Below are 25031 nucleotides of genomic sequence, written 5' to 3'. Positions count from 1 at the left end.
TTGGCTCAATTATTTAATCCTTCAAGATGCAACAATAATTAAAAAAAAAATAATTGGGAACTAGCTCTTCCATTCTTTAAACTCATATATGTTTGTCTTAAGTGGTCCTTGCTCTGCAGCCACAATAAATCCCACAGGAAGCAGAATGTAAATGATCTTGCCAAAAAATAATTAAAAACTGGGTTTTATTTGCTGCCAACATTGCATGGGACTCTGTGAAAGACACTTTATAAAATCCTGTTAGCTGTTGTTGGAACTCATCAGACTAAGGAAGGTGATCCCGCCTGTTGCAGAGGATAGATAGATATGATTGTTATCTTAGCTAGCCGAATGTCACTTCTACCCTTGGATGAATCCTGGAGTGAAATGGACTGTTCCATCCCACCCCGCAAGAGATTGTGGTTCATCCCGCACCTCTGTACCTGCCCCTAAAACAGAGTCTGTAACCCCATTGGCCCAGGCCTTGTCCCAGCCCACCTGGGAGCCCCTGATAAGGGGGCTCAGAGCGGCCATGCAGCCTCTTGGATTTCCTCCCTCTCTTGGACTTCCTCCCCCTCTGGGGCTTCCCCTCTCCTAAACCCTCCGTTTCTCTCTCCCCTCCCCCGTCCTCCTAAGCCCGGCCACGTGCTACGCCTGAGAGCACGAGGCTCGGGCATCCCTGAATTCTCCAATAAACCTCTTCCCCCAAGAGCAAGCTTCAGAGATCTCTGCCTCCCTACACCCCAACCGTGCAACAGGAGCTTACTCGTCCCACACCCGCCTCTCTGCTCTGCCCTGTTGAGGCACATCTGGGGTGCTGTGTCCAGTTCTGGGCTCCTCAGGACAAGAGAGACATGGAGCTCCTGGAGTGGGTCCAGTGGAGGGTGCCAAAGATGATGAAGGGACCGGAGCATCTCCCTGACAAGGAAAGGCTGAGGGAGCTGGGGCTGTTCAGCCTCCAGAGGAGGCACAGCTGAGAGGAGCCCTCAGCCCTGGGTGTCCCTGTGAGCAGGGAGGGTCAGAGCAGGGCCCAGGCTCTGCTCTGGGACCAGCAATGGCACCAGAGGAACGGGCAGGGACTGATCCCAGTGAGTTCCACCTGGACAGGAGGAAGAAATGTCCTGTGCAGTGACTGAGCACTGAACAGATTGTCCAGAGAGGCTGTGGAGTCTCCTCACTGGGGATATTCCAGAACTGTCTGGACACAATCCTGTGCCCTGTGCTCTGGGATGACCCTGCTTGAGCAGGGGTTGGACCAGACGAGCCACTGTGGTCCCTTCCAGCCTGAACCATTCTGAGTTGGAATAAGCCAGCAACTGACTTCTGCTGGAGTTCTGCCTCTCAGACTGCCTATCTAGAAACCCTACAGGGTCATTATTATTTCATAGAATCATAGATTTATAGAATGTGCTCAGTTAGAAGAGACACACAAGGATCACTGATTCCCACTCCTGGCCTAGCACAGGACACTCCAAATCCCACCATGTGCCTGAGAGAGTTGTAAAAACACTTCTTGAGCTCCAGCAGCCTTGGGCTATGACCACTTCCCTGGAGAGCCTATGCCAGTGCCCAACCATGCCCTAGGGTGAAGATTTTTTTCCTAGTATTGAACTTAAACCTCCCCTCACACAACTTTCAAGCTACTTTCCACTTACCCTGGTCACACATTATTTTGTTCTGTGGTTTCTGGAGGCAAAGAGCTGCTGCAGTTTGACTGCAGTTTGCAATCTATTGCCCATCACACATATTGGCATGAGGGAGGGTGGGAGTGTAAAAAGCTGGGGATAGGACGTTCTGGCAGCAGCACTCTGCTGTGTAAATGAAAGTGATCCTCGAGTTACTACTTTTTTTCAGGTGATCTTTCTAAAAAAATCTCGCATGAGAATTTATGAGAATCTAACGGATAGCTGGGAATGTTCCAGGTTCTTATTTTCTGAATTCATAGATAGAGAATTTTATTGTTTGTTACAGAATAAGGCTTAATCCCATACTCAGAAGTCAAAACTAAGGACATTTTCAGACATTTTCAAAGCCTCTGAAGGCTTGGCTCTGAACTTCAACCCTGTGTGTGAGTAAACCATGTGAGATGATCTCCATGGAAGGAGTTGATGAGATAACCATTACCATGGAATCATAGAATCACAAAATGGCTTGGATTGGAAGGGACCTTAAGGATCATTTTGTTCCACCCCCTGCCATGGGCAGGAACACCTTCCACTATCCCAGATTGCTACAAGCCTCATCCAATCTGGCCTTGGATACTTCCAGGGATGGGGCAGCCACAGCTGCTGTTGGGAGTTTGTGCCCAGCCCTTACCACCCTCACAGGGAAGAATTTCATCCTAGTATCTAACCCAAACCTGCCCTCTCCCACCTTAAAGCTATTTGGTCTTGTTCTGTCGCTGAATGCCCTTACAAAAAGTCCCTATCCAGTTCTCATTGAGCCATTTTAGGTGCAGGAATGGGCTTTAAAGTTCTCTCCAGAGCCTTCTCCATGCTGAACAACCCCAACTCACTCAGCCACTTCCCACAGCAGAGACAGCCCTTTGAGCATATGGGTGGCCTCCTCTAGCCTCGTTCCTGCAAGTGAGCATCCGTTTTGTGCATGGGCCCCACAGCAGGACGCAGTATTGCAGGTGGGGTTGCACAAGAGCAGAGCAGAGGGAAGAGCTGTTGTTGGGCACTAAATGGAAAACTATAAAATGGCTCATTCTCTGCATCTCTGAAATCTTCCCTTGTTGATGAACCACAGTAAGACTTTATCCTTCCCTCAGAGCCTTTTTTCCCTTCCTGTAGCAGGATGAAAATCTGGGGAGGAGGAGTTTTAATAGAGAAAACACTACATAATTTAGAAGACAAGTACAAAAACACAAATAGGAGATTTGTGTAGAAATGAAAATAAGAGTCTCCATAAGAGCCAAGGTGAATGGCAGAGAAAGCCCTAGGCTGGTGAATCATCTTCCTGTTCTCAAAAATGAAGACATTTGCAAAGCCCAACTGTCAGTGCCTGGTTGGTGAGCAAAAGAGTCTGAATTCATCAAATAAAAGAACAAAATCTCTACCAATGGAAAACCACCACGCTGTTGACTTCAAGTCAAACTGTGCCAACTTGTGAATTCATCCCAAACTGGTAGCTCAGTTCTCTTTGGTAATGACCTTGAATAGATTCAGATTGGTGTGAAATAGATGGAAAATGGTCTGTAGCCTGTTATCAGTGCTTTTCCCTGCTCCTGGCCTATAATCCCATGAGAGTAGCAGAAGCGAAAAGGTTTCAAACTTCTTATGAAAATATTTTTCCACCATGCCTGTTCCCTAGCCCTGTCTGTTCTCCTTTCTCTCTGCATAAGCAGTTTTAGACTTTATTTAAGTGTCGCATTTCCAAGCGTTCACGACTCTGTACAAAGCTCGTCACACATCACTCATGCCTTATTTCACGGGTTGAGCTGGTAATTAGCATATTTCACAATTAGCCAGTGTATTTGCTTTGCTAATTTCATTCCATGATGAAGGTGCTAACTTGGCGCGAAGCTGTAATGTACTGGTTGATTTATTAAGCTTCCTCTGATGGATGAAAATCACATGCTGTGCCTTTACTGTCGGGGAAAGTTAACAACATCCATTTGTAAGAGATGGTATTTGAAAAGTGATGTTGGTGTGATTGAATGTGTGAATCTGTAATGAAGCCAAGTCAGATAGCTCCTTCCCCATAAAATAGTATTCAACTTCTGTGGTGCCTCCTTTTTGAAACTGGGCTTTTCTGCCCAGATTCCTCCCCTGAACTATGCAAGTACCAAAGACTCAGCAGGTATTTAACACTCAGGTTTGATTCCAGCTACTGTTTTTCAACAGCTGTAGAGGAGTCAAGTGCCTAAACCCTCTAAGAGTCAGAATCCTAGACTGAGTGCTGACAGGACAAAGAATATGCTGTTCTTTTCTTAACAAAGCTGCACATAAAATGAATAATTAACCAATCAGTCAATTTATCCATCAGATCAGGTTTTCAAGACATCTTTTTGAGACAGAACTTCCTTATCTATGGCCTTTAGTTGTGAAACCTGGTGCATTTATTTCCACATAATCTTTACCTTTCCAAAGAAAAATTTTATTTTATAGTTTCAACTATAATATTAAATTAATTTTGGTGAGTCAATTGTTTGTCCACACACCCCATGGGTAGACAACATAGGAGAGGGCTGGCACAGGGAAAGCTTCTGTGTTTTCATGACCAGTGTGTGATGTGATGTAGCAATACACGTGATGCTGGGCAGTGATGATGGGAGGAGCAGCTGAAGCGATTTTTTTCTCTGCTAATTCTGCATTTTGCTTTTATAGGATTCAAAGGATCTTTTCTACTCCAACCTGCATGGTTAGCCAATCTGTATGTAATAAATTTTTTTGTCTAGATTTTAAATATCCCTTATTTTAGCACATTCCAGAGAGGATCCACACTCACCTGAAGTGATGATTCTTATAGAAGGATCCCACCTCACTTCATACTATTCTGTGGCATATGGTTGAGCTATATTAATCCATTCTACTATGAATTTCCCAATATTTTCCTTGATTATTTTCACACCTCTAAAGATTATGTGTTGTCTGGAGAAATGTTTTTGAGAGAGCACTTTGAAACTTCAGATGTCTGTCTGTACACCCAGACAGAGCAGATTAAGTTCAATCTTTCTCTTAAGTCATCATATTTTATCTTATATCTGCATTTTCTCCATGCATCAGATATGAGCTATTGACAAATCAGCATTAACCTGTCTTGTCAGCAGACTTTAGGGTTTCAAAGAAATCAGATTGTTCTGTATCAGAATTTGCATGTTTCACTACAATGGGAAAGCAGAATGAAAAAGGAAAGAAAGGGTTGCTAAGGCAAAGATCACAAGAATTAAGCAACCCAAAATGAGGATTAATTTAATTTAAATGTTCGGTAAAATTCTGCAGATGAAGTCAGCATGAACTGATGATCTTCATGTTTTGCTCTGGTTTTTCTGCCTCTCCATTCTCTGTGTGCTGGGTTCATCTTTGCTTGTAAAGCTACACACATGATATTGTAACAGTACTAATAAAACAAAAAACTTGGATTCAGAAAAAAATTCAAGCAAAATCTAAGATCTATGTATGCTTCTCAGGATGTGTGTACCTCCCCAGTCAGGAATGTGCTTAACTGCTGTCACCTGCAGCAGCTTAAAGACAAACACAGATTTGGAATAGGTTGTTTTCCTGAGTAATAAGTTTGCTCCTTCCTGAATTATGTTAGCAGGTTTGGGACCAGGGTACTGCTCTCTTGCACAAGTGAAAGCAGTTCAGCTGGGACATAGCCAATCTTTCCCAGTGAAAAGCCAGGAAAATATATTGTATCAGGAGCATTACTGTCCTGATTCTGGAATGCCCTTCCACCAAAATGCTTTCCTGAATCCCTTGTTCCCCCTTCCTCCTCTCTCATCACCCCATCCTTACCCCTTCAAGTTCCTTTTATTCCCTGGCTCCGATTCTGTAAATCAGCAGAAGGCAGGAGCTGCAGTTTCACACAAATGTCGCCTCAGTTCACACTTCCAGCTGGGCTTAGAGACCACAGTCATTAATTACTGTTACTCATGTTGTTGTTTATGCTCCAAGACCTGCTTTTTCACCCCAAAAAGAGTTACAAGAAGCTTAAGAGATGCCACTTGGCCAGGCTTATATCACCAAGGAGTGTATCTGTCTCAGTATTTTAAAGGTAACTTGACTGCTTTTTTTGACTGATTTTTGCACTGCTGATTAGATTTAGCTAGCCAAAAACCTAACCCACCTACCAGATATGGAGTATTACAGAGAAAGAAGAAATCATTTTCTTCAGGTATGGCAAATGCAACCTTTTAAAAATATGTAACCAGGAGCTTCTTAATTAAGTTAATCTGTCCAAGTGTTAATTATGTCCTGTTGTAATTATATAACTGTCATATGAACAGAAATATTCTATTTAAATATTTTTAGATTTAAGACAACTCTAAATATTTTTATAAAAATAGCAAGCAAGCAAGGTACATTCCTCCTGCATTTTATATGAAAAATAAGGACTGTATATGTTCTTAACATATGTCATTTATTATAACTGATTTTGTTATCACAATTTCAAATCATATCTCCATAAAGGAACTGACCTACCACTGGGGCAGCCAACAGGCAAGGATCAAAATTAATGGATTGTCAGTCCTGAAGGGCATCTTCATTTTATTTTCTTAATTTGTCTTAGTCCAGTAGCTGGACATGGATTACAGAAAAGAAGACTTTTCTGCAGTAGAAGTTCCCTGGACTGGTGAGACTATTGATTTCCATGAGATTTTGACATCTTTTGCTGAAGAAACAAAGCCCAAGTCATTGAAATGAGGCTGACTCCAAAATGCTGTGTGTGATCAGGTGAGGAATGTGCTGGATCTTTTACTGAGACTGAAAATGACTGGGAGAAAAACTGGAATTATTCCATAGCCAATACTTTTGTTAGAACAACTTCACCACTACTCTCAGTTCCAGCACCAAGCAGAAATCCTTTTGCACTTTTCCTGTACAAAATACAGTAACACAGCACTTGAAAATGCATAAATGCATCAGAGAAGGCGGGGGGAGGGAAGGAGAGGGGAAGGGAATTTCTGGGACCTCACAAGTTTAATAATGATCCCAATTGCATGTTTATTAATGATCTCAACATTTGAAGCTGACCCTTGATGTTTCCAATCAGCAGGAAGCAAGGCTGGTAATAAAAAGTGACAGGGGCAATGCATGATGCAATATCCAGGGAAGTGGATAAAGGCAGGGAGATGGATCAGTTACGTGGATAGGGACACCTGCTTGATAGAAATTTTAATGCATGTGCCTTCAAGTCTGACAAAGCAGTGTGCATAAACTCAGGTGATGAAGGCCTGGCTTCTGGTTCCTGCCCTTCTTTTCCTTCATTAATTTGCTACCCAATTGCTTAGTTTCATCATTCCAGTATTAACCTCTAGGTGCCTTAGGACTGCATCATTTTAGAGGCAGGGATGGGAAATGGGTGGAAAATCCTACACAATAGAAGTGAGACACCATGACAGGACAGATGTAGTGATATAGCAATAAGACAAGAGGGCATGGCTTTAAGCTGAAGGAGAGATTTAGATTAGATATTAGGAAAAAAGTCTTCCCTTTGAGGGTGGTGAGGGCCTGTCACAGGTTGCTAAGAGAAGCTGTGGCTGCCTCATGTCCAGAAGGGCTTAAGGGCAGCTTGGATGGGGCTTGGAGCAAGGTAGTGTAGTGGAAACTGTCCCTGCCCACGGCAGGGGGGCTGGAACTGGATGAACAACCTTATTTAAGGTCCCTTCCAACTCAAACCATTCCATATGTGTTTCTGGAGAATGAGTCTCCTGTAAGACAGGTGAATCCATAAGTTTGTTGGGGTAGAAGTAAAGGGGTTTGGTCAGTCAGGCTGCCAGCTGGGGAAAGGTGCAGACCAAAGCTGAGTGCTGTGTTTGTAGATATGTCTTGCCACCAGTAATAACATATCCTGTTGTGAAGCCTAATATGAAGGTTGGACTTTATGGTCTTGGAAGATTTTTGTCCTGAATTATTTTGATTTTAGGTTTAACGATCCCATGACTGAGTCTTGGGGGATGGGAGGATGAGGGGTTGGGCAGTGGTGAGTGGGCAGAAAAGAGCAGGACAATTCCTTTGGCTTGAAACCTTTCCTCTGTGCAGTATCTAAGTTCTGACAGAAGCATTTACTGGCAGGTTCTGGGAGAAAAGCATGAAACTGTCACTATCCTGTTTCTGAGGAGTCAAAAGAGTGCTGTGGGGGACAGCAAGGTGTAGAATCTGCAGTGAAGCAGGGTTTGCTCTTCTGTGCATCCTGCAAGCTTGTCTTTCATGAATGAAGCGTCTTTCAACAGCAGCCAAGGAGAGAAACACCAGAGGAAGGTGATGAAACTTCTGCTGTCTCTGACTTCAGTTTATCATCTCCAAACTGCAGGACCTCAAACAGGGAGAAGTGCCAGGTTCTGCTTTTGGGTCATAACAACCCCTGAAGCATTACAGGCTGGGCCAGAGTGGCTGGAAAGCCAGAAAATTATCTGAAAGTGTTGGTGACAGTGGCTGAACATAACCTAGGTGTACCCTGGTGGCCAAGAAGGCCGAAGGCACCTGAGCTGTAGCAGCCATGGACCAGCAGGGCCAGGGCAGGGACTGTCCCCTGTGCTGGGCACTGCTGAGGCCACACCTCAAGTTCTGGATTCAGTTCTGGGCTCCTCATGATGAGACAGACACTGAGGGGCTGGAGCGTGTCCAGGGAAGGGAATGGAGCTGGGGAAGGGGCTGGAGCTCAGGTCTGAGGAGGAGCAGCTGAGGGAGCTGGGGCTGTTCAGCCATGAGGAACAAAGACCTGGGGATCTTCCTGCTCTTTGCAGCTCCCTGACAGGAGGGAGCAGCCAGCTGGGGCTCGGGCTCTGCTCCCATGGAACAGGAGCGAGAACAAGAGCAAATGGCCTCGTATTGTGCCAGGGATATTTAGACTGGACATTAGAAACAATTTCTTCATTGAAAAGGTGGTTAAGCATTGGAACTGGCTGCCAAGGGAAGTGCTGGAGTCACCATTTCTGGAAGTGTTTAAAAAACATGTAGATACCTTAGAGGCTTCTTAGAGGCCTTTTCAAAATTTGACGATTTTCCAAGCAAACCAGAATTGTTCCGTTCCCCGTAAACTCCCCCGGCGCCACTAGATGGTGCTTTTAGCTGCTGAAACCCGCACTTTTAGCTGCTAAAATCCGCACTTTTAGCTGCTGACACCCGCACTTTCAGCTACTGAAACCCGCAGTGCTCGCACACACAGAACAGAACCGCGCAGGAACTCCAGAGCTTTGGGGAACAAGGATTTTTACAGAACAGAAAACTTATCCCACATGAAGACAGACAGCCACAGATATAGCCACAAAAAAAAAAAAAAAAAAAAAAAAAAAAATCAAAATAATAATTAAAAAAAGGGCCTTTGTGTTGGTTTCTTTCAGCAATATCGGTACTCATGTGATCCCAAAGCAAAAGGCGCTCCCTGGGCACCCTGAGAGCTGCTTCTCTGCAGTCTCACTGGGCTGGACAGAAGAGAAAATTGCAAAATTTCGATCAGGAGACTGGTGTTTCCTACAGTGTGGCCCATCTGTGGTTTTTATTTCCATGGGCAGTTCCACAACAGAAGAAAATATGGGACCTTTCGTGAGAGTCATCCCTCTGCAGAGAAGTCTGGACTTGTCCCACAACTGGGGAAAGTTTAACAAACCTGGTTATTTCACTGCTGCTTGCTGTAAAACAGGGGAAGCAGATACTGTAGTCAGAATGGCTGGAACTGTCAACTTAATCTGATTAATATCTGCTGGAGGGCATAAGGAGCATCTGCTGCACCAGGATGGGGCTGCACTGACTGGCCTGATGTAAGAGCAGCTGCCTGAAGGCTCTCTCAGCTGACACTAATATCAGATTAGCTCTGTTACACCCAGGTAGATTCTGTTAAATAATACACAGCATTGCACTGCAAACTGGGTCTGCCCCATGCCTGGAAGTGTTCAAGGCCAGGTTGGATGGGGCTTGGAGCATCCTGGCCTAGTGAAAGGTATCCCTGCCCATGGCAGGGAGTTAGGAAATAGGTGATCCTTAATGTTCCTTCCAACCCAAAACAATCTCAGTTTCTGTGACTTTGCCATTCAAATGGCACATATTGGCTTATTAAGTTACTGTATTTTGAAGATAATTTTCATTTCCTGTCTCAGGAGTAAATACAGAAAAAAAAAAAAAAAAAGCTCTTGATGTTCAGAACAGTATGTCAGTGTCATTTTTATTTCAAATAGAGGAAACAACTCCTTTTATTGAAGTAGTTCATTTGTTGCAGTGATACATTGCTCTCCATTTCACATCACTTTTCTCCTTTCATAAAACCTTCCAAGATAAAATATGGAGAAAAATAACATTTATATAAGAAGGTCACAAACAATCAGAAAGTACTGCTATTTTACAGCTGTCCTGAGCACAATCCCAAATGAAGACCTTTACTGTTGACTTTGGAATTTTATAGATTTATAAAGGGATGGTTACAATTTCTGACATATTTTGTGCAGTACAGCAATAATATCTCAATATCAATATACCACTGTATCATCCTAAACCCCCCTGAAGCTGCATGAGAATAGATATTCTGTAAAGACAGCCTGATTTAAAGGCATCAAGATGAAATATTAGGGATGTTCATCCTTCTGTGTTAAATACATGTGCAGTACTCTGCTGTGATTTGTCTGGCTTTGTCATGGACCCTTTATTCATTGTTATTCCTTCTTCAGCTGAAGAGAAAATAAATTCCATAAAGGGACATGGAAAATTCATTTATTATTTATTTGTTTTATAACTGGGTTATAGACCTCACAACATATTCAAGCCAGCTTGCTAGGACAGCAACAAAGGAAGCCTGAAGGAGATAGATATTTTCTCATGTTAGACTTTTCTACAACAGAAGAAACATTTACATGGTAAAGACAAAGCCACCATTTACATTCCAAATTCAAATAACAGTAATAATATTTTCTGGCTCCAGATTTATGTTTCCATCTGGCTGAAGTGACTTGGCAACCAAAAGCATAAGCTTTGTTTCAATTCTTGGTATCAACAAGTACCCTTAAGGCATATTAGGGAGGTATGACAAAAATTTAGTGAATGCCAAAAGCAGTGAAGCTTATAAATTGGCTTGCCAGCATGAGAGAAATATAATCTGCATTTTGTAAGTATGAATATAGAACAAGCCCTGGCATTGCAAGCCGCTGTCAGTCAGGAGGAACTTCCTACTTCTTTTCAGAATATATTTTATTTTATGCCAATTTATTTTTGCAGCATGATTTACTGAACAGAGGATTAAGCACAATGGTGTGGCATCAAACAACACATGTGTAGTCTTTGAATACAGATTTTCTTATTCCACACCACTGCATTTAACCCAGCATTCCTTGAGGAATGGATAACTAAGAATAAGTTAATCTCAGAGCTTTCTTGGGCATTAATTTTGTTGTCCTAAAAATTACTTAAGAGTATTTAGATGCCTCATGTAATTACAAGGCCTTCATGCAGGGTGTCTGTGTATCAGAGGCCTTGGCCTTGGATACAGAAAGCTTCATTGATGCCTTTGGCAGAATTTGAATCAAAATGTGATTCAAATAAGAAAGGGAATCCATTACTGTGAAGTGGACAATAATGAGTAGGGCATTGTGCTCTGGAATGACCCTGCTTGAGCAGGGAGGTTGGATCAGATAAACCCACCAGTGGTCTCTTCCAACCTTACACATTCTGTGATTTTGTGATTCCACACTGGATCTTCTCCCTTTGTTTGGGTGTGTCTGTTATTTAAGCTGTTCAGTTTAATTCTGCTTCCACAACTTTCTACATGACGTTTTAAGTGTTGAAAACCTGTGTCCTGCTTTCCAGTGGCTATGGAAGTGGCTAATCTGTCATTCTGTGGCTCCTGAGCAGTGCTGGAACACATCACCTAATCCGCCATGGATTTGTGCTGGGTGAACACTGCTGGTTAGTCTGGCTCTGCTGAGAGCAAATGAACCAGTGGAAGCTGATGAAACTACCACTGCCAAATAGTCCAGGCATCTGGCTAGATATCCATGTTCTGATCCCATGATGTGAAGCTGGATACATGAATGCTTTGGTATGTGACATACTGGGCCCTGGAACTTGGCCTCCTCCATTTAAAAGAGTCAGACATGAAATAATTCCAGATGCTGATTTTTGTTGGTTTTGTTGCTGTTGTTGTTTTGTTTGTTTGGTGTTTGGTTTTTTTTTTTTTTGTTTGTTTGGTTTTTTTTTGGTTTTTTTTTGGGGGGGGGGGTGGTTTTTTGTTTGTTTTTAACTTTCTCTGAGTTACAGGACTGATCTCCTGTACAATGTTTCCCTTGTCTCTTGTTATTCAGTGTAAGTTTTCCACATCTTTCAGCTGAAGGCACAATGGGAAAAGCTTAACACAACCATCTTTCCCCTTTGACCAAATTTTTATTTTTGTCAAGATTTACGTCAGAGGATGGGGCTGAGATCACCTATTGCACCAGGAACCTGAGCTATGTTTGCTGCCATTTCCAGAATGTGGCCCTGAATGCAATGAAACTTTTGGGAGTTATTCTTATCTTATTATGCAATTTATCAAATCCTAATGAATAACAGACAAATTGCACTAGATTCTGGAGTTCATCAGGTCTAAGTAGGCTTTCAGCCTCCTGAACTGTTTGGAGGTTGAGATTATGTAGGAAAAAAATCCAGATTTTGAACTCCAAGACAAATGTCTCTTTCTCTTTCTGCTGCCTTACAGTAGAACAAGTGTCTAGAGACATTTCTGTGTCCCTCTCAGCAGTGCCATTGTCTTTGCTGTGCCTTCTCCTGCCCTGAGCCCAGTTTCCCAGGGCTGTTCCAGGCTTTGCCTGCATCCCTTCTCCCCATTCCACTGTCCTAAGGCAGGACCAGGCAGATCCTTTCCCAGTCTTCTCTGGAGTGATGGAAAATCAAGACTCCCAGGGTGTCAATCCTGGGCAATTGCCTTCTGGGCTACACCACAAGAAGTGTGGCCAGAGGGTCAAGGAAGGGGCTGCTCCCCCACTACTCCACTCTTGTGAGAGCCACACCTGGAGCACTGCACCCAGATCTGGGTTCCCTGGTATAGCAAAGGCATGGACCTGTTGCAGAGGGTCCAGAGGTCCTTTTCCTATAAGGCAAAGAGAGTCTTTTCATGAGGGCTTCTAGTGCCAGAAACGGGAGAAGTGGACAAGAAGCAATTGTTTTAAACTGAAGGAGGAAAGTGTTAGATGAAATATGAAAAAGATATATTTGAAAATTAGAGTCTTGAAGCCCAGGCACAGGTTGCCCAGAGAAGCTGTGGCTGCCCCATCCCTGAAAGTGTTCAAGGCCAGGTTGGGTGGGGCTTGGAGCAACCTGGGATAGGGGAAGATGTCCCTGCCCATGGCACAGGGGTTGTCACTTGATGATCTTTAAGGTCCCTTCCAGTCTAAATCATACTATGATTCTACATTCCTATAAAGGAATGTTAGAGATAGAAGGTGCTTTTTGGAGTCAAAGAGACTGTCAGTCACCTGAGTGTTCTGTGGTGCCCTGCAACTTCACAGTGTGATCAGCTGTCAGGGGGAAGTTAAGGAAAGGACAGGAAGTGGGAAACGCAGCTTTGACCATGGAATATCTTCCTGAAATCATTCACTGCTCTTCAAATCTTCATCATAACTTCTTGGTCTCACCTCCAAGCCCCCCTTCACATCCCTGAAACTTCCTGCAAATCCACATCTTCATTCAGAACCCCACTGATCCTTCTTGTCACCCATCATTACATCGATCTCCATAAAAACCTTCACACTTCTGTCACAGCCGCAAAATGCGAATTTTTTGCCTAAGACATGTCAAATCAACTGCGTATAAGGTGTAGGAAAAAGATTTAAGATGCCACAACAGCCTTGGAGAAATCACTAACAGTTACAAACACAGTATTTCAAGTGAGTACAAGTGCTCCTGAACATCTGTATTTGGATGTGTGTACGCACAGTGGGGTGCATCGTACAGCCTATGTGGCAGAGACTGATACTGCTCCAAGACTTGCCTTACCTTTCTAATTAAGTATTGTGTAGTAAAATAATTAAATTGCAGTGGTTTCTGCACCTGTTTGACTTTCCTCTTTATGATAAAACCCAGATCAAGGCATGTGGATTCATTGAAAAAAGGGACTGGTCTCAGTTTGGAAGAAAATATGGTTGGTAAAATCAGAGTTGCCTCATTCCCTTTTTTTTGAGTCTTCCAGATGTATTTTCTTTAGCTGGACAGAGAAATACAGGAAACAAAATCAGATGTGCTCCAGGAAATAGTTTTTTTACAGTAATACTGCTGCCAGTCTACAGGAGCTCTTTTCTGAACACTGACTGAACTAAAACTGAGAGAAAATTTAAATTGATGTACATAAATTTTATTAACCATCCAGTTAGGATGAGATTAATTGCAACCAGGAGTTCTCTCTCCATGACTGTAAAAAGAAGAATATGAAGAATTTAAAAGGGCTTTACAACCCATGTCTAAAGTAGAGGAAATGGATCCTGGTTTAAGTAATTCTACAGATGTTGAATTCTCAGCCTCTATACTAGAGATATATGCTTAGAAATAGGCTCAAAACAATGAGTTGAAATTTAGCTATAGCATAGATATGTTAAAATGAGAGGAAAATGGGAGGATGGAAAAAAATATCACTAAAGTCATAGGATAGGAGGACTTTCACTATTTTTTCTTAAATTTAATCATGATTGAACGGCTAATATTCTGATTTTAATACAATAAAACGTATTGCTTACTTTTTTTTTAGAGGCTCAGGTTTTCTAGAAGGATTTAACATGAAGAACCATTCATCCAGACTTCATTGTACCGGAGGAATATTTGAGTAAATTCTAGTAGTTGTCAAAAACATCCTCTCTCTTGCTCTCCCTGTTTCTCTGTATAAATATCTATATTTATGTAGACACAGTATTTTACTGCTATATAGAGTGATATAGGCACAGAGTATAATATGGCTACATGGAAGTAAAATGACATTAGAATAAAGCAGCTCTTCCAGAAAGGATAAGGTCGTTACAGATTAACCAAACTTTACAATTAAATGGGAAGCCCTGGTCAATGATCCATATTTCCTCTCTTTCCTAATATCTACTCACTCTGCTGAGCACCTTGCTAATGTTATTTTATTCATCCTCACTGCAATACTGAATCCCTTTCACTTGAGTTGGGCACTGAGCAAGAAACAAAGGGACAAGTTTCTGCAGGGACACCAGGATGAAAATAGATCAGGAGTCAAAAGCAGAAGTTGTTTGTGCTGGGGTTGAAAACACCAAATATTTGACCTTTCATTCAGGACGAAAAGAAACACAGCCCTTTCCCTACACATTTTTTTTCAATGTATTTTAGTCACTGAGGTGCCATGAGGAAGTGGAACATTGCCAGCGGAATCCAGGAGCTTCTGTTGCTGACATTTATTACATTAATTACACTTTATTTCATTAAAATAGCACCCAGGATTCCCTGTGGAGTACAGTCTCTGTGTTACACAAAAAGCACGTTCAGAGCATGATTACGAGGTCTGCTTCCTTAAAAGACAGGGCAGTGGAATGGCATGTTTGTGAGTCAAACCTGAACCCAGACATGAATTCCAGCACTAACTCTTCTGTGATTCTATGAAATGGATATTTATCTGCTTGTTTGTTTTATGGTGTACCAGCCTCTGGGGAATTTTATTGTTACAAAACAGAGGCATCTACAGCTCTGAAATTACTTTAGGATTAGCAAGAGGAGTTGGAAAACAGAATTTTTAAAATATAACCAGTGATTCTTTGTAAGTTCCAATTTATATATGCCAAATACTTTATCAGTTAAACAAAGTGTGTGCCAACACCCACTGGCTTTGTTTAAAACATAAATGAGATTTTGTTATCTCTGGAGCAAAACTTTATAATGGACTAATCCCTTAAAACACCTCCTAGTTCTAATTACAGAAGAGAATCACAGAATCATTAAGGCTGGGAAAAAACTTCCAAGATCATGAAGTCCAACCTTTGACTGAGTATCACCATGAAACATATCACATCTGCTCATTTTCTGAACACTCCCAGGAATGGTGACTCCACCACTTCACCACTTTTATAAAAAAAATCATATAAATCTGCAGCTGGAGAGGTTTATCCAAGCAGTTTTCTTGTGTGATTAAGCAAGAAGAGGCTCTGTTTTTCTTGCACTGAATTTTGAGAAATCAAGTTGATACTTAAAAATAGACACAATTTAAATTTTCCTGTCTCAAAATCATTGACTGGCCAAAGTTAAAATCATGATCAACACTGAGGTGAGATAAATTTAATTACCAGGATAACAAGAGTTTTGGCATTTTTATAATTTCTTTGTAGGTGTGAACACACTTATCCAGGTAATAAAAGCTGTTTGTTTTGAACTTAGAATAATAGGATGGCTTGGGTAGAAAAAGAACCTTTAAAAGTCATCTAGTCTGCCCGCTAACATTACTGTTCTGGTTATCAAACCTTGATATCAGCCATATCTCATTTTCTACATAAAAGAAAGTCATAATATCTTGAGGATCTTCAGCTATAAAATATGTGGATGATATTTCTGTATATATAGAAACAGGAAAAGATTAATAATGCCTTACTAAATAAATTACTTTTTAAACAGAAATATCTCATTACTAAAGTTTTTTTAAAGCCTTATTAGAGACAAGAACTCCAAGATTTGGGTCAGAGACTAACTTTTCTCATTGAGAAAATTCCTGCTCAATTCACAATGAGTAGAACATTGGATTATATGACTATATTATTATTCTTTGTGTCAATGCCTCCATAGAACATTCATCCAAACAAGCAAGACCTCAGCCAGGATATCTGATGTTCCTTTTCCACCTCAGTGATTTAGTCACTGCTCCTACCTCACACTTGTTCCTATGTCCTAGGAGCACCACATTGCTGACAGAGGTGATGGTATCTCCTTTTAAATTGTGTTTCCTTGAGTTTTTTTATAAGGAGTGGCACTGGTAGTCAATTTAGTGGGGGTTTTAATGTTTTTTTTTCTTTCTTCCCAGCAGCAGAATTAAAAACAAAAAAAAAAAAAAAAAAAAAAAAAAACCACAAAAAAAAAACAAACAACAAAACAAAACAAAAAAACCCAAAACAATCAAACAAACAAAAAAAACCAAAAACAAAAAAAATCAAGAGTCTAAATTATGATGCTTGTTCATCCAGAAATTTCCCACATCAGGTAAGTTTTTTGCCATGAGGGTGAGTGGCCTCTTGCTACGTGTGTCATTGCAGTGATTGCAGCCCAAATCAAAAAAAAATAAAACAGGTTTGGGAAGGAACTATTCTCCACATTAAGGCAATGAAGAATGATGGTGAATCTGGAAGGAAAGAAAGTCTCTACCAAAAATGATCTTGAAAATGTGGTTTGAGGGGTTTGAGAGGTTTTTTTTCATTTTTTTGTGGGGAGGATAGGTTGTAAACTTTTGTGGGTACATTTATAAGAAAAAGTAATGTTTGAACTAAAAGATTTGAGACTAAAAGGACAAAAACTACCCTTTAATATGTTAGTAAAGAGGAAACTGTAAACTCCATGTATGTATACTTGAGTATATATATATATACACACACATTTATATACACACAGACATACTGGTGACTATGATTTATAATTAGCAGGCTGATGTTCAATGAAATTTCTCTTATAGAAAAAAGAATAGCTAGTTCTTTAAACATCTGTCCTTTTGCAACATGATTCAGAGGGAAGCACAAGGGAATAATTGCTCTCTATTAGATTCTACTGTTCAAGTAATTTGCTTGCACAGTCTCCCATTGAAGTAAACCCTGAAGGTGCAGCTTCTGCAGTTCTGGAAAACAAGAAAGTGAAAATCCCTTTGGAAGCCTACTAATGTTCCTATTGTGGCTAAAAGAAGAAACTGGTATTTCTAGATTTCAGCCTTCAGGAAATACTAAATATTCCAGTAAGAGTCAAGTCACGGTCCCTTTCTCCCATTTACTTCTAAGAGAAATCAAGCAGCTATGATACAGGCATCTGTGTTCACAGGAATGCCATAATACTTCTGTTGTGAGCTCTGTTGCTGTGTCCTGACCCAGTTCAAGTGATTTTATCCCACTCCTTTTATTTTCATTTGTGATGATGTCAATATTTCTTATGAAGTCTGCAATATTTACACAGATAAATCACAGAATTGCAGAATTGGTAAAGTTGGCACAGGGTGCCCAGAGAAGTTGTGGCTGCCCCTTCCCTGGAAGGGTTCAAGGCCAGGTTGGATGGGGCCTGGAGCCACCTGGGACAGTGGAAGGTGTCCATGGCACAAGTGGTGGTCTAGATGACCTTTAAAGGTTTCTTCCAACCCAAACTACTCTATTATACTATTCTAAAATGATGTACTGGTGTCTTTATCTGCCAGCTAAATCACATCTTCAGTTCCACTGCTCCCAAAATTGTTGTTTATTAGTGAAAGTGCTTCAAGACAAAGTTGTCAGCTAGCAATATCACCCTCAGTTTTGAGAGATAGTATAAAGGTGACAAAAACACCCTTTACTTGTCAATATTGTGTTTCCCTGCCCAACCACACAAGCTCCAAGCTTGTGAAGCCAAACACAAGCTACAAAAATCTCTTTGTGCTATTGCTCCATTCAGCATTAAAGCTGCAATTGATAAATCTAATTTTTATAGTTAAGATGCATTTGCAATAATAAGCATAGATCCATAGTAGACTTGGATTATAATTAAGCATGTTCAGTTTTACAGGATCCAGGAGCTGTTGCTTAATGAAGTTCAATGTGATACAGTCAGTAACCAACATGATAATTGGTTACAGAAAAAAGGCAATTTCAACAAATGCTCCTCATGCAGGTGGCTGGGAGAAATTGCTTTCACTCAACTATCTCTTTAATTATTTTGGATGAATGAGGCAGGATCCTTTAGCTCATTATAAGCTCAATTCCACAATAAGTAAGTAAATATTTTGACACAGTGCTGAAAGTTTTGCAAAAGCATCTATAATATTTATAAGCATTGGAGAGGTCACATATTGTATTATCATCATTTGGTGCATTCAGTGCCAACTAAAAGAAATTAATGGTTTCAGTAGCCAATATCACTGGAATAATACTGTAAGTAGTCAGTACTTTTCTGGAATATTGACAGAGGTTTTATGGCTAATAAATATCCATGTCTAGTATCATCTCTAAGAATGGAGCATTAAGCAATAGGAAACATTTGCCCTGGCTATGGGGTAAACTATATGTTATCATACACTGTATTGGAAAAGCCATATCTATCAATTTAGGAATAGAATTTGATATTAATTTACATCAGAGATAAGACTATATTAAAAAATATAAGAATATGAAAAATCTGAAGACTCATTTGATATGGTTGAGGTCCAAATATTGTCATTTTCTCTTCATGTCCCAGTTCATCCTGAAGGAAGAACAGATTTCCACCACTCCCCTGGCTGCCCAAAAAGCCAACTGTAACATTTCACTGGAGCATTTCAGAATGAACATCCACAGTCAAAAATTATTGCCAAGATTTAGGTAATCCCTTCCTGCATTTGTATATGTTTTTTTTTATTAATCATTCAATAAAATCACACTCTGGTGCATTAATTGTATTACTTTGTCAGAGAGTTTTATGGAAGCTTTCCAGGTGATGCAACTTACAGCACTTCAGGGAATTCAATTTTTTTTTCCCTTTTCAGAGATGAATCTGCCACCTGTGCTCATCTAGGCAGTTGCTGGATCTCTTCTACCTTACACAGGTATAAAATTCAGATTTGAGATACCCCTTAGACAGCTAAGACTTCCTTAGAGGCCTTTTGAGGAGGTCCAACATGTGGCCACAAGAAACACTTGTAGCAGATATGGAAAATTTCAAGTATTGTTGGCAAACATCTCTCCCGGGGAGGGGAGGGGAGAGGAGGGGAGGGGAGGGAAGGGAAGGGAAGGGAAGGGAAGGGAAGGGAAGGGAAGGGAAGGGAAGGGATACAGAACAAAAAGTTCTCAGAAACAGAGGCTCCAATTTGAATAAAAATTAGGTCCTTTTTATATCATAAAGACATAAGGAGGCACAGGACATCACCACTTCAAGCAGCCAATGGATGTTTTTTATTTCAATTTTTCACCTGAACCAGCCAATAGATGATGATAATTTTGGTTCTTTCAGACCATGATCATGTCCCCAGACTGTTTCCACTTTTTCAGCTGATAAATGGCTGTTACAGTTTCTTGTGCTTATCGATGGTATCTCAGGATGTCTCTGGCTTCTGGGAACCCCAGCTGTACTTTAAGGAGGCCAGATGTAGTTGTCAGGGATATTTGCATTATGAGAGTTTAGTTCCCAGGCTCACAGCTGCCAGGCTGGCTGGGAATATCTCTGCCAGTATTTTCCATCAGGCATTTTCTTTTTCTCATATTTTCCCTTTCTAACCAGGCCACATTTAAGGCTGCTTACACTGAAGCCTCTGCAAAGAAGATCCAGTCTCATTATCCCACCTGCTTTCCTTGTCCAGTTGTAAATTCAATCCCTCCTCAAAGGATGCAGCTTTCTTAGTGCAAATGTCTACCTCCTCCAGTGTGAGCACCTCTATTTCTTCTTAGGAAAAGGAAGTGTTCCTGAAAAAAAAAAAAAAAATCTAAGATATAACTCAAAATTAAGCAGGATTTAGTCTGGCTATACTACATGCTGTGGAGCTGAAAGAGTTCAAGAAGGTAGAGGTTATAAATCATCATTGATCCTTTTCATCAGAAGAATAAATAGCATTGATGATGATAAGAAATGCAGAAAATCTGGAGAAGAAAGAAAGGAGAGGAACTGCAGAAATTAAGGATTGAAACTACTGTTAGCCACTGAACAAAATGTCAAGAGTTGGGGAAAAAAAAAAAAAAAGCCTTGCTTTGGACTCAATAAAACCAACTTGCTTTCTGAGTGGTCTGAAGAATTCCAGAATTCCTTGAGTTTTCAAGACTATTTGTCTGAAAATATTTTTCTTCAATATGTATTGCACATGCGCACAAGGCTCATATGCTTTTAGGTGCTCATATAATAAAAGCAAGGTCCTTGCAAAAAGCCTTGGAAAAATCCGTGCATAAAACAAGTTTCTAAGGTAAATTTTATTTTATCCTGTTAAATGTTTTGCCTCTGCCATGAGCTGCCTTGGAGCACTGTCCTCATGATGCACAAGGGATATCTCACCTGGTATTTATGACCAATTTTGCATTATCCACAGTGAACCTGACTGCTTCCCCCACATTCCCAAGGATTATAAACCATGGATCTGCTGCTTCATATTACTTGACTGAATGTTAGGTGAATCAGTTTCCTTTATAGCATGTGAAAATGAGCTTTTTTAGCAGCCAATTGTGAATTTTCTGGGTTTTTCTGAGACTGTGCTTAAGGGTGACAAAAAGAAAAGGAAGGATAACTGCAAGAAGTCAGAAACAAGGACTTGTGGGACTGCAGCAGATCGATTTATAGTGCTTGCAGATTGTGTGCCCAGATAATTTCAAAGCACATGGTATGAAGGGGTCAGATCAGCCTCATGCCAACATTTTTTGCAGCATCAGGCAAGACTGTCACTTAAGACCCAGCCAAGAGATTTACAATGTAAAATGGTTAGTGCATATGGGCATGAGATTGCCTAAAGTCCCCAGCTGCCAGCGTAGACAAAGCCTTAATTAGCCAATAATGCTGGAAATTTGTGCTTCTGTGGAAGTTTTCTTTATTCAATAAGCAGTTCCCCAAATACTACTGAATTGAAAACAACAACCAGTTTGACAAGGAATTGAGGAATGTGGCTTAGGTCAGTATATATTAACTAAAAATTCAATCAGTTAGCTAAAGGTAAAAGTTTATCATTATATCTCATGAGACATTTGGTACACTAAGTGACTGAGAACATGTTGCTTTTCAAAGATTAGATATCCATGTTTGGGGATCTAATTCCTCAGCAAGAAACCTGATTACATGGCCTGTTTTATAGATCCAGAGAAATGCAGTTTCCATGAGGGATATAAGAAACTGTAAGCATTTGTTCTGCAGACAAGAACTGTCTGTCCACATATGTGGGCTAAGAAATGCAACAGGTTCTAGGGATTTAGACTCAGTTCTCAGCAGGCATCAAAAATAGCAGCTTTTATATTCAACGTTAGGTAAAGCCACCAAATGAGACAAAATCCCTTCAGTGGTTTCTTTTATTGTTTGAAGTAATGGTATTTTTTACCCCTTATTTTCTTGATGTATGACATGCTGCTGCAAAGAATGTTCAACCTTAAACAGAGAAGTGCACTTTATTTTGTAGTTTTAAATATGCAAGACAGTACAAATATGTTTGTTTGTTTGTTTGTTTTCCTCAACTACTCCCTAACTTGTCTCATATTCTTGACATCCTTTTGCATGTAGGGAAAAGAAGAGAAGAAATATAACAACATTATTTCAAAAAATACAAGAATTCTGAATTACCTGCTGTGCTGGAGCAGAGTCAAAATGCTTAAGGTACATATAGGCATACACAACCAATTGGCCTAAAGCTAATAAAAATCATTGAGGTGTGTCCAAAATGGTACTTTGAAACACTTGCCCTGTCTCATTTGTATGCTATGCTCTTTAATTCTGGAGGGATCTCAATTATTTCAGAAATTTTCCTTGACATAATATGTATCATCTGTATTTTTCATGTGGCTAAAAATCCTTAGTTGCAGGTGGGCACACCTCATGATCATCTTCAATCCAGGACTGGTTTGGTGAAATTCAAACCTCCATGGACCAATCACATCCAGAACAGTAGTGAGAAATCAATCCCAGGTATTGTTTGAGCTACAAAAATTATCCTGCATTGGGAGAAAAAACCTTTTGCTGTTCCAAACCTTTTGGACTTTGTAACAGCTTTGTGCTAAGTACTATTAATATCTACACTTAGTTTCAGAACTTGGTTAATTATGCTATAGTTAAGCTTTTCCTACAACAGAAAAGGTGTGGAAATGAGTGAGACCAGCATTTCTCTTCCAGTCCCAACACTTCATGCAAGTTAGAATTCAGCTGTCTGAAAATTAAATAAGTACTAGATACTAGTTTCTTTTTTTGGGATTACAGCTCCAGTACCAGAGAAAAAGATTCCTTGTCTTCTTTGGAACAGATGTGAAGAAAAAAAATTGTTCCATTTTGCATCACTTCAAAATTTCAAAGGGCAACTAATGAACTACGTTTACACTCTGTGTCCCAAAAGAACCTCCTGCAGAAACTCTCCTCACATTTGTAACAATGGACTAAGCAATAAGTGAAGAGTTGATAGGAATTTTTGTGGATATTTGATGTGGTTTTAGCAGTGTTGAGCTGGTGAATCCATTACAGGTCCAAGGAAGGGGATTTGTCTTCCTGTTTGCTTTAAAAAACAATTGTTTGTATTAACAAATGTCTTCATATTCACATAAAGAACTCCCTGACACATCAACAGAGATGGGATGTACTGTTATGGCCTTTTCAAGTAGTTTATATCTCTTTAGGGAATAAAAGTGGTAAGGGGTAAATTATATGTCTGGGGGTGCAATGGCTTTCCCCTGCCCAAATGCGATGGCTCCTGTGGACTTACACCACTGGTACAAAAGTAGGGTCAAACTGTTACAAAAGTAGTGTCAAATGAGCCAATTTCAGTGGAGCAGGTGCAAGTATTTTGCCAGTTATCTTGTCAGAACAGAACTTTGTGAAGTAAAACTACACACGTGTCTGAAAACACTGTACTGGTTCCTGTAAGTGCTTCACTTATAAAAAAACACTATGCAATTGGCACACAGGAGGTTAGTTCTTGCGATACAATGCAAATTATCTGTATTAAAAACTATTTTCAAATCTACAAAAACTATGTCTGCTTTACTCTATAGTTACACTGTGGCCATATTATAATCTTCCAGTTGGCCTTTCTTTTCTATGAAGTTTTGCCGCCTATTAGCTAGAAATATATCCCCTTCAAATCTCCTTGCCAACCTAATTCCTCACTGAAATAGCCAGACTCTCATAGTCTTTTTTTTTTCTCAATGTTATTTGCCTTGACACCACTTGAGAGAACTCAAGAAAATGCTACTCTTACAAAGTTGCTTCCAGCTTTTAATCACCATTGAATTCTAAGCTGATCTGCAATGTCTTGTTTTTCAGGTTTCTGAACATCCAAAGAAAGTTCAAGATATCATGCCTAACTGCAGATTTCTAAAATTTAAGGAGATGATCCAGTGCAGCCTTTTAATTTTCCCTAGATTAAAAAAATCTACTGCAGAGAATGCTTTATGCCACTTTTCAGACATCTGCAGTGATGTGGAGCCCTCTTGCAGCTGTCCATCTCTCTTCATCTAATACATGGGGAGCCTACAGAGCCTGTTAAATTGGACATTTAATGTGAGAAGATCAAGATGGGTCAGATCAAGTCTACCCTCTGCTGAACTGCTCTATATTTGCATTTCAATTGAGTAATTATGATCAGATTAAAACCAGAGCAAAGAAATGTGATCCAATTTCTGTAAAAAAAAAAATTAAATGTATATAAAATATCTTCTTTTTAATTCTGGAGGAGACAAATTAAGGAGTTTTCATACCATATAGACAAACATTGCACAGGAGCACATGCCTAACTTTTGTTCAGGCAGAAATTCAAGGACTTGAAGAACAGGAAAAAAAATGAAGCCTGGCATTTAAGCAAACTGACATCTGTTTCATTAACAGACAACCTGGATAGCTTGGGTTTGTGTGTAAGAGGTTTTCATTTGTCATAACTCTTGAAACTGGAGGAACTGTTTAATCAGCTTCAGCAGAGCATAATCCCTTAACTTTGATACTTTCCCCTCACAGCACTTAGCAATGCAAACAATGTTATGAATACCTGGAAGCATTGCAGCAGATTCACAATAGCAACTTGTCTTAATCTGCCCATGTGAAATTGTTCCTGAGACAAAAACAAACAACAACAACAACAACAAAAAGAAACTACCAAGAGAAAATGGCTGTCATTTGGGAAACTCATATTAATTGCCTACAGTCATAGTCAATGTGAACCTACTCAGCAAGGAATATTTAACATTATGATTTGAGCAGTCCCCAGAAAATCAGCTGCACACTTTAGCAACTGGCAGAAGATTTTTCACTAAGGCAGTTGCTCCATTGATCTGGAGATGACAAGATTTAGGACATGCATTTACATAGAACAGAGGTGGGGACAGCTTGAAAAGTTAGCAGAGTATGGAAATTTTCAAGAACGTAAACCTGAGGTTTCCATCATGGACCATATGTGTGCCCCCAACAGGCACTGACAAATAGGTTATCCTGGGTAACTAAAGCTGTTTCAGACTGGCAGTAAGAAAGTCAGAAAAATGAAACTTAGAAAATGTTGAGAAGAAATGCAGGAATTATTCAAGCAGATAAAGTTAAAAAAAAATAAAACAACAAACAAAA

At 40.3% G+C, this 25031-nt stretch overlaps 1 long non-coding RNA gene across 1 annotated transcript in view; it reads right to left on the bottom strand.

The window, feature by feature from the left end:
* LOC110468948 (uncharacterized) overlaps positions 1-20135 on the bottom strand; it is a 77143-nt gene extending 57008 nt beyond the window's left edge. Inside the window, exon 1 of the long non-coding RNA XR_013339626.1 lies at positions 20093-20135. This is a non-coding gene — a long non-coding RNA (uncharacterized LOC110468948). The remainder of the gene's footprint in view (positions 1-20092) is intronic.
* Positions 20136-25031: the final 4896 nt, after the last annotated feature.

This window comes from Lonchura striata, chromosome 3 (genome assembly GCF_046129695.1).
Source record: "Lonchura striata isolate bLonStr1 chromosome 3, bLonStr1.mat, whole genome shotgun sequence".
In the NCBI taxonomy this organism is placed as follows: domain Eukaryota; kingdom Metazoa; phylum Chordata; class Aves; order Passeriformes; family Estrildidae; genus Lonchura; species Lonchura striata.
The sequence above is the reverse complement of the archived record's forward strand: the minus strand, read 5'-3'. Positions and strand labels throughout refer to the sequence as shown.